Source organism: Stegostoma tigrinum, chromosome 6 (genome assembly GCF_030684315.1).
Source record: "Stegostoma tigrinum isolate sSteTig4 chromosome 6, sSteTig4.hap1, whole genome shotgun sequence".
NCBI classification, from domain to species: domain Eukaryota; kingdom Metazoa; phylum Chordata; class Chondrichthyes; order Orectolobiformes; family Stegostomatidae; genus Stegostoma; species Stegostoma tigrinum.
Genome location: NC_081359.1, coordinates 59,387,649 through 59,398,152, shown reverse-complemented (window position 1 = coordinate 59,398,152; position 10,504 = coordinate 59,387,649). Strand labels below are relative to the sequence as shown.

The following is a 10,504-nucleotide window of genomic DNA, read 5'->3' as shown; positions in this document are numbered from 1 at the left end:
CCCCTTTTTACACGCACCCGCTGTCGCGTCCCACGTCCTTCCAAACGTCAATAGTCTTTCCACTTGCACTTTGTAAATGCTTCTCTTCCGGTTTAGTGTTCCGTGGTGTCTCTATTTGTTCGTATTCTTTTAATAACAACCTTTTACAGGTGTCGCAGTATTTAAGTGGTAGGTCGATTATGATCTTACAACAATATAAAAGACACGAGTGGATTGTGCAAGTGTTTTGACTGGTCGAAGCAGCTGGTTCAGGCGGACGGAATTGAGAAAAATATCGGTCCCTGGCCTGGTACCAAGAACCAGGAGAGGCATAGGGTTCCGGGTCTGTTGTAAGTACTGAATCAGTCAGCACACGGGCTTCAGACAAGTCAACAACTTAACGAGAGATAAAACTTAAAAAATAACTAGCCAGAGATAAAGCATTAAAAACTATAAGCAATAATTAGAGAAATTATAAATTTTTATAGAAACTGGAAATTCCACACAGAGTATTTTGATTAATTGGAGGGAGCAAAATGATTATGACAATTGCTCACAGTTTGCCCACGGACAACTCCTGTTCAAAAATCGCCTTTGATGTGAGAGGTGAGCAGCCTGGAGAGGGTGGACGTAAAGATGTTTCCACTGGGAGGGACAAGTGTAATGGACCAGACCAGCCCCCTCAAAATATTTGAAGGAGGTAGCCTAGACCCTAAGTTTTCCTTATCTTAAGAGTAGATGTGAAGTGAATATTCTAGGTGTGGTGCAACTAATCAAACCCTTCGACGTTGAGCAAGATGTAATTTATTTAAACACAATAGTTAAAATACAAATAAAAGAAAGAGATTTAGAATGAGGAGCAGGAAAGTTGACATTTTGGGGTTGAGCCCTTCTTCAGAATTCTATCTCTGTAGACAATTAGAATAACTTAACTATTGGAAAAATTAACCATAGATACAGTACCTATTATTAGTTAACTGCTGCAATATTGTAACATCCTATAAATGCACCCCTTGGTTAAAAAGATAAATTTAGCACAGATTCTTACAGGCAATTGTCCGATCCAGGAGGAAATAGCGTAGAGAGATTTCAGAGGATATAGCAGCTAGGAATAATTTTACTGGAGCTCCAACTCTTCTGGGACCCAAACAGCTTCTGATTGCTACAGCCTTTTAAAAAAAAACTGGAAAGATTGATCTGTGAGAACTGGCCACTCCCCTTCTATTGTTACAATTGTTTGTAAGGAAACCTAAAGGCCTCCTCTGGTGACTTAGGCAGTTTTCTGTAGCCACTTAGGTACCTCTGCCTTTCAACCTCCCTTCGAAAGAAATAGGACAAAATAGCCTTTTTAAAGTGACAGCATCATTATACTAGGACCCAAGGATACAGTCTCAGAGTGAAGGGATGACCCTTTAGAACTGATATGAGGAGGAATCTCTTCAGGCTGAGGGCAGTGAATCTATAGAACTCATTGCCAAACAGGGTTGTGAAGGCCAAATCATTAAGTGCCTTTAAGACAGAGATAGATAGGTTCTTGATTAGTAAGGGGATCAAGGATTACGGGAGGAAGGCAGGGAAACAGTGTTGAGAAACACATCAGCCATGATCAAATGGCCTAATTCAGCTCCTGTATTTTATGCTTCCCCAGTGCCTTAAGACTAAATTTGAGAACCAGTTTTTTCTTTTTAATTCTTTTGTGAGATATGGTGTTTATGCAAGCATTTATTGGCCATCCCTATTTAATTTGAACTCAATGGTACATGATTGGTGTGAATATTACTTGTCAGCCAAAGCTTGGATGTTGTCCAATCTGCTGTATATGAACACAGGCTACATTTGTATCTAAGGAGTTGCAAACCATGGTACACTTTGTGCATTCATCAGCCAAAATCCCAAACTCTGACCTTGTATTGGAGGAAAAATCAATGATGAGGTATCCAGGTAATTGAGCTGATGAATGCCAAGATAATAGGCCTCCAAAATCACAAGCATCTTCCTTTGTGCTAGGTATGACTCCAGTGGATAGTGTTCCTGTAATTTCCATTGGCAGTCACCCACCCCTCCCACCAATTTCAGTTACCAGAATCTAAAGCCCTTCTTACACCATCTCTCAGACTACACATTCATCTATTCTATCCTTTTTCTGTTCTCAGTAGAGAATTGGTTTTTTTTATTAGACTGGAGATTACCATCTTTGAGGTCCTGCTCATGACTCTCCTTAAAATCTACCTAAAGGGCTTCCTCCCTTGTTTCACCCATGATGTTGATCCTGAAATAGACCACAATGATCAGCTGTTCACCATCCTCATCAAGTTATGTACTGCTCCTCAGTGACATCCTTGACATTGACACCAGCAAAGTGATATACTGTCATGGATTCACCTGTGTTCTCTCTGTTCTCCTAACTGTAGAAAACCATATCTTTGTTCCTTCTCAAGCTTATTCCTGCCCGACTGAAATGCTGAGCCACCCAAGGAGCCGTGCACTTGGGTCTGGCGGCTCTTCCCGGGGAAGTCATCCCACAGGTACTCAGAATTGAATATGAGTTGGAAAGGAAGATGGTTTCAGGACTTCTGACTACCTGTCATAGCCTGCTTGTCTGCCGTACAGTCACCCACTCGTCCTCTGCCCACGTACCCTTTAACTGAGTGTTAAAAGTTTAACTGTGTCCCTATGGGCAACTGTCGCCTACAGTTTAAATTCAAATTTAATTAGCTGAGAGACATTTTGGGATGTGCTGATAGTGTGAAAGGCAATAGCAAAACAAGCATTCATATTTCGCATTCAAGAGATTAGAGAGTGAAAGACTGGACAAAAACAGAATAGCTAGAAAGGATATATAAAAGAAAATAGTTGGAATGTATGTTGAGTGGTTACAGCCTGACTAACTGTTAAGGTGGGGTTAAGTGAAACAACATAATTTATGAGAGATTAGAAGTTAGGGAAACAGAATAACTATTGATAACTAGTTATCACATTGATATAATCCATTTTTGAGGATGCACAGTATTTCTTGGAAGTCCTATTGAGATGGCAAACCCTCTGACTTGTGGCATGGGCCTAGATACCACGCCCCGCCAGTAACCGAACCAGCCGCAGCAGATTAAAAGGTTGGGAATTTTATCCCTTTTGTGGTTTGTTTTACCAGTGAGATCCGAAGTTGTGTCCTGTGTCCAAGTACATTTAAGTCGTCATTGGATAAGCATATGGACGTATATGGAATAGTGTAGGTTAGATGGGCTTGAGATCGGTATGACAGGTCGGCACAACATCGATGGCCGAAGGGCCTGTATTGTGCTGTTATGTTCTATGTAAGCCACGAACAGCATTGTATTGACAAGGAGTTTTAAAGTTATGACCTGAGGATTAAGAAGGAACTTGAGTAAATAAAGTGAAGTCCCTAAAGAAATAAGGGAAAGAGGGCTCATAGCTTAGAGGCTCTACTTCTGTAAGAGGAAACGAGTCCTTCCTTGGTGAAGTTATGTTAGAAGTTACCTCCATAAACGAGAGAGAGGAAAAGTCCTCCCAGTTTGCCTCTGTAAGAAGGTTGGAGCCCCTTCAGTGAGTTGATGCAAGATGCAGGGACTGTTAGAATTTAAGATTTCCGGAAATCTATTGGGCTGTAAAATTAATCTCACTTTACAAAGTGATCACAATGGGAAACGGTGTTTCCAATGAGACATAGCCACAAAAGCAGACACCATTGGCATATATGTATATTCGTTATGGGACGCGACTCAGTCAAATTTATCGACAAATGGCTGAATTGGATGCAGAAAACAGAAAAGCCGTTTTCCCCTGACGGCACTTTGAAATGCGACTGTTTGAGACAATTAGGTGTAATTTTGAGTCAAATAGAAAAACAAAAAAGAAGAGAGAAATTGGGTGATCACCTTTTCAAAGTTGGCAGACTGAATCTAATAAAAGGAGGGAAAAGTCAATTTGGAAACATAAGCAAATTGCAGAAAGTAGGAAGAGAAGAATGTAAATAATGATGGACTGAAGTCAAATAAGAACTGTGATAAAATGACGATTTCTAGTAATTCTAGACTGAGAAATGACAATGGTGACGAAGTTCAGGGATTACTGGGATGATTGTCATATCTGGTACGATCTAAGATAACAAGACAGATACACCCATGATCCATCTGCCCCTGTCGCAGATTCAGGTACTCATCCTACCCCCCTCCAGCATATTGCCATCTCCAAACAACAGCAAGTCCTGTACCAAGTAATCAACCCACTTCATATTCTGGAATTGAAGGGGATGGAGATGCCTGCCCTTTGTCAGTACTAATGTAAATGAGTTGCAACCTCGTGTGAAACAGACATTTTGTACTGTTTGTGTCGGATGGGAAGCTGAAGATCTGAATGTGATCTTGAGTATCTTGCAACATTGCCAGTGCCAATTACAAATGCAACAGCAGAAAAATAAGGAGAAGCCTGAATGTCCGTCACCAGCAGTGAGGATCCAACCACCCCAAAGGCCTCCATGGGCCAATAAGGATCAGGGTCAGGGTTGTGGTTGAAGTCAAAGTCCAAGAGAGACAATTGGCCCTTGCCTCATTTGTGGCTGCACGGGACAGTAGGCTCTGATGTGTAAAAGTAGCCATAAGTTCCAGGAGAATACTGCATCTTTCTCTGTTTCCAATCCCTTCTCCACATCCATACCACATCAACAACAGCCAGAAGGTGCCTCTTCCAGTCACAGGATACATCATTACTTTTGACTTCCCAGTCACTCCCCCACCCTTCATGCCTTCCCCAGGAACCCCTCATCTGAGTTAACATTAATGGAAAATCTACGGACTTTTTGGTAGACACTGGAGTGATATTTTCCACTTTAAAAGCTTTTGCTTTCTCTATCGTACCGAAGACTAACAAAATCAGTTGTGGGATTAGCTGGTCGGCCGGTTTCTATATCTGTTTCAGCATATGTTGTATGCAATGTTCAGGGCTCGACTGGGGACCACCAGTTTTTACTCACAGCTGATGTTCCTTGCAATCTCATGGGCAGAGACCTACTTTGTAAGATTGGCTGTTCACTCATTTGAACATCCATTGAGTTATCGGTCCTGACAGAACAATATGGCAAAGTTCAAATACTCCAACAAGTCATCAGTGTTTCATGTCCCATTGTCTGGTGGTGATATATACTCAATAGCTCCTTTCAGATATTGTCGCAACTCTTAGAGTTTCCTGCGATATGGTCCCACTTACCATCCAACTTCCTAGTTGTCACCCCACGATTTGTACAGTGTTTTATGAAACCGCTGGAGATTGGGAGTTCCAGGCAAGAGCAGCTGGCAAGATTGGTGAGTCCTGCTTTGCGGGTATATTGCAAAGGAAGGTGTTGCACTCTCCATGACCTTTCCCCCACTGCCCAGACACTGTATAATCTGTTACTGTTGAGGAGTATATTTTGAGGAACATTATTTTCCATCCCTATCCACGAGGACTTGCAATAACGCTTCACTTTCACTTATCAGGGTAAAAAATACTCCTGGACCTGGCTTCCCCAGCGCTGCACTGAAGTCCCATTATCTTTTTCACAAGCCCTGAAACAGGACCTTAGTGACATTTGCTTTACCAGCAACTCTACCTTTTATTCAGTATGTGGGTGACCTCCTCTTGCCTCCCCTAACTACCCATCTTCAGAAACTGACAGCTTTATTCTCCTCATGTTCCTGGCTGATAAGGATCATAGAGTAAATAAGGAGAACTCCAACTCTGTCACTTATCTGGGTCACGTTTTGGATGGAAATAAGTGGTTGTTGTCACATCGGCGAATTGAAGCTTTTGTTAAAATCCCCAGACCAACTTCTCAGAAGGACCTGGTCCATTTTTTTGGGAATGGCAGGTTACTGTCAGCATTGGATTTCTGTATATGCCAAACTTCTTCACCTCTTGCATGATTTGATTATTTCATCAGCCCCGGATCAGTTAACGTCAGCAGTAGGTTAAGCCTTTTGTATGTCTCAAATCTGCCCTTGCTACTGCCCCTGCATTGGGTCTGCCGGACCACACTAACCCTTCTATTTGTTTGCTTCTGAGTCAAACAGTTTTTCACAAGCTGTACAGACCCAATTGCATGGCAACAAATTCCAGCCTGTTGCCTACTACTGTGTCCTACTGGACCCAGTTGCGAGAGGCATTCCTGCCTGCCTTAGGTCAATAGCAGTGGCTGACCATGCGGTCACATTGTCTCAGTCCATTACTTTGGGCCATGAAGTTATCCTACATGTGCCTTATGCAGTTACTTCCTTACTCACTAGAACTGCTACCCAACACCTAACTGCCGCCTGTATTACGCACTACGAGGCTGCTGTACTGTCATTCTCTGTTTGACCCTCAATCCTGCAACTCTCTTGCCCACAGAGGATGATGGGGAACCCCACAATTGTAAATTTGTTGCCCAGTTACCACCCTCCCAAGACCTGATTCACAACATTATCCACTTCTCAACACAGATGTTATATATTATGTGTACGGCTCATGCTTGGCTTCTTCCACCAGGGGCCTTCAATCTGGATATGCCATCTGTACTCCTCACAAAGTTGTTTAATCAGCCCAACATCCCTCTATATGTTCAGTCCAGGTTGCAGAACTTTTGCCCTTATCCATGGGTGTATCCTTGAAGGGAGAACTGCCTCTGTTTTTACAGACTCCCATTATGCTTTTGGGGTTGTCCATGACTTTAGGAAACTCTGGGAAGCACGGGGATTGCTCACCTCTTCAGGAGCCTCTGCCAAGCACGCGCTGCTCAGTCAACACCTCCTGAAGACTATACAACTTCCCTCTACCTTGGCAATTCTAAAATGTTCTGCCTGCGTTAATTCTAATGATGATGTATCCTCAGGTAACTCTTGAACCAAGCTTGCAGCTAAGGCAGCGGCTGTGCGACGGTCTAGGATTGTGATATGCCTATGTATTGCCTTCACTGCCCCAACACTTCTGCTCCTTCTCCTGCGGAAATTATAACGTTGCAGTTGGAATCGAGTTCCAATCATCTCGGCAAATTGCAGGCTACTGTCAACAGCTTGATAGCTAATGGATCTCCAATGACGGCCACTTGATTGCATCCTCTGCCTTGCTGCCCTGGCTTGCCCACATTTGTCATTACTTTACATGTATAGGCAAAGTCGGAATGAATAGAATTATACAGCAGTCCTGGTACGCACCAGGTTTTGCAACAATAGCTGAAAAGATAAGCGCGTGATCTAGCAAAAATTTAATGCAGGAAAACCATGTATTGTCAAGTTTGCATCGCAGCCCCGGCCATGGGAATCCATTGTACGCTTGCAAATGGATTTTGTCCAAATGCCCAAATGCATGAGCTTTAGCTATGTGTTAGTTATTTTAGATGTATTTTCTAGGTGGGTAGAAGTTTATCCTATTCGGAAAAATGATGCCACAACTGTTGCTAAGATAATGTTGCAGGACCTTGCATCCCAATTTGGAGTACCTGAGCAAATCTCAAGTGACAATGGTCCACATTTTACCAGACAAGTAATTAAGGAACTACTTGAGGGATTGCAAAGTAAACACCGTTTGTCATGACCATATCACCCTCTGTCAACAGGGGCAGTAGAAAGTCACATGGAGTATTAAAAAGTAAAATAGCAAAATTTGTGTGCCAAAACTGGACTAAAGCCTGAGGCACTGCCGATTGCCCTCATGTTAATGAGGTCAAGTCCTGATAGGGTAACTGGACTGTGGCATCTTGAAATTATAATGGGAAGATCAATGAGATTACCAATACATCCTCCCTTTTCTGTCAAGCAGATGGACATCCACGGCATGAATGAAACCTTAGTTAACTATTGCTTGGCCTTGACTGAATCGCTTAAAGCCTTCCATTCACAGGTAGTAGAGGCCTAAAAGAAGCTTAGTGAAGAAAGGTGCCACATCTATCAACCCAGACACTACATGTTCGTAGAAATGTTCCGTCAAAAGAATTGTTTGCAACCTAGGTGGGACAGACCGCGTCACATACTATTAGCAACCCATACAGCAGTGAAAGTAGAAGGAAAACCCATGTGCATTCACACATTACACATAAAGCCTACCCCAGCGTTACTTACAGAAGAACCGAAGGGGACAAGTAACACCTGAAGGTTACTGGGCAATTGCAGTCTCTAAGATAACGAGAACATTGTGTTGGGACTTATAACTGTACTGGTTTCCCTATTAGGGAAAGGACTGATGAGGAGGGAGCTTAGGGGAGCATCACAACTCTTTGCACTAGCTGTGAACAACAGGTTACTGCCAGGGCAATAATACAACAGGTAATGACACCAGAGAATAAAGACATGGAATTTCCAAAGACTAGTTCAGATTGAATTCTAGGGTAGTCCTCAAAGGACAAAAGGGAGAAAGTGAAAGAATAATGTAAAATGGGCCGAAACATCCCAGTCAGTAAAGCATAGGTTACAATTGCGGCAAAACAGCAGAATGCTGTAGACACTAGAAACCTCAGAGTTCCAGTCAGTCAAAAACAGGAAAATTGAGACATAGTAAGATATTTTTAAAAATGCACATCAATAGTCCCATAGCTGACACCTAAAAATCACTCCTAGCTTATGTAAAAGCAAGACTTTTGCAGCAGAAAGTAGAACGTCTTTAATTGCAAGAATCATACTTGACTGATGACGGCTAAGCTCAAAACGGATAACATACTAGTGAATGTCAAAAGATTGGTTTATTGTGTTGCTAAGGCTTATGATCAAGATGTAACTCGATAATGAGGAAACATGATTTTGTATAGAAATGCAACTGTAACTATCTGTATTAGACTCATCTTGCACGTTTACTCGTAACCCTGTTTGCGGACTCTCCTTGCATGCAAGCAATAAACTAGTTAACGTTCAATGAATCACTGTTTGACTAGTCATTTTTTTAAACACAAGCAGTAATGTAGATAAAAGGAAGCCTGTGAAGCTTTTCCAAGAGCATATGATAAAGTGTCACATCAGACGTTTTAATGCAAGATAAAGGCTCATGAAGCTGGTGATAAAACATTAATGTAGATGTAGGATTAAACCTGTCATTTAAAAGTAGACTGGCTGTAACCATTGGATTACTGCTGTGTTCAGTGCTGATATGTCAAATCTGTATTAATGACATTGAGAGACTGCGACTAATGTATCTAGGTTTGCTAACAATGCAAAATAATGTGAGCTATGAAGAGGACAGTAAGAGGCTACAAAGAGATAGAAACAGATTAAGTGAGCAGTCAACAGGATGCTAGATGGAGTATAATATGATGTTAAGATCAATTCACTTATATAAGAACAGAAAAGCAAATTTTATTTTTGAAGATACAAAACTTCAAAATATTGATATTCAGAGAAACTGTATATTCTTGTAGAAGAAATAGTGATAAAAGGCATTCACGTGCAGCAAACAGTGAAGAAGGCAAATGACACATTTGCTGTCTGTTGCAAGGCAGAGAAGTATAGAATAAGGAAGTTTTGGTACGATTGTAGAAGAACTTTGAGACCACACTTCAAGTGATGGTCGCCATATTTAAGGAATGATAAACCTGCCTCCAGAGGTGATAATATAAAAGATTCACTAGATTGGTGCCTGATGACATGATTGGCTTATAAGGAGGATATGAGTAAATTGGACCTTAGTTTAGAAGAGTGGGAGATGATTGAAATGTACCACTTTCTAAAAAGTCTTGGGTAAATACTGGGAGGCTCTGGAATGAAATTGTTGTGAGCACAGTTGAATCCAGAAGATTATAAAGAGGCTAAATGAAAGGTGGGGTGCTGCCCCTTGAGTTTGTGTTGAATTTCATTGGAACACCCCAGGACAAGAAGAACAGACAAGTCAGACTGGGAACTACATAGAAAATTAAAATGATAGGCAACCAGAAGCAGGGCTACATTTGCAAATCAAATAGATTTACTCCGTTGTGCCACAAAGTTCACCCATTCTGCATTTGCTTTACCCATTGTAGATCGGACTGTATTGTAAACATTGAGTATAGCATACTAAAGTTAAAGAGATCCTGTAAATTTGTTTCACTTGTAAGGAACATTATTAATAGGAGACAGAAATCGAGACAGGAAGATGAGGAAGGAAAGAAAAAGAAAATTGGAGATGCATTTCATGAAAGCTAAGGGAAAGGTGGAAGTCAAAACTGGCATTGATTAAACTTTCCAGTTCAGGACCAGAACTGGAAATAACACCTTCATCAAATATTGGAAAAACAGGAGATGGTGGGCACCAGCATATGATTAGAACAAATCCTTGTTGTATTATTGTCCTGGCAGTAACCTGTTGTTCAATTGCAGATTTCAACTTGCCCACCTCAGTCCCACCATAGACATAACAAGGTGTAGAGCTGGATGAACACAGCAGGCCAAGAGCATCAGAGGAGCAGGAAAGCTGATGTTTCAGGCCTAGACCCTCCTTCAGAAATGGGGGGAGGGGAATAGGATTTTGAAATAAATAGGGAGAGAGGGGGAGGTGCTTAGAAAATGGATAGAGGAGAAGATATGTGGAGAGGAGACAA

The 10,504-nt window shown here is 41.7% G+C and overlaps 1 protein-coding gene across 3 annotated transcripts in view; it reads left to right on the top strand.

Moving 5' to 3' along the window:
- The first annotated feature begins 32 nt into the window (after nucleotides 1-32).
- Nucleotides 33-10,504, top strand: part of mitd1 (MIT, microtubule interacting and transport, domain containing 1) — a 35,636-nt gene continuing 25,164 nt past the window's right edge. For 2 of the 3 annotated variants that reach the window (XM_048533442.2, XM_048533440.2), the window contains exon 1: nucleotides 52-329. The gene's annotated coding sequence lies outside the window, so the exon portion shown is untranslated. Of the gene's footprint in view, nucleotides 330-10,504 lie in introns of all 3 variants that reach the window. The other variant, XM_048533441.2, reaches the window with a different exon arrangement.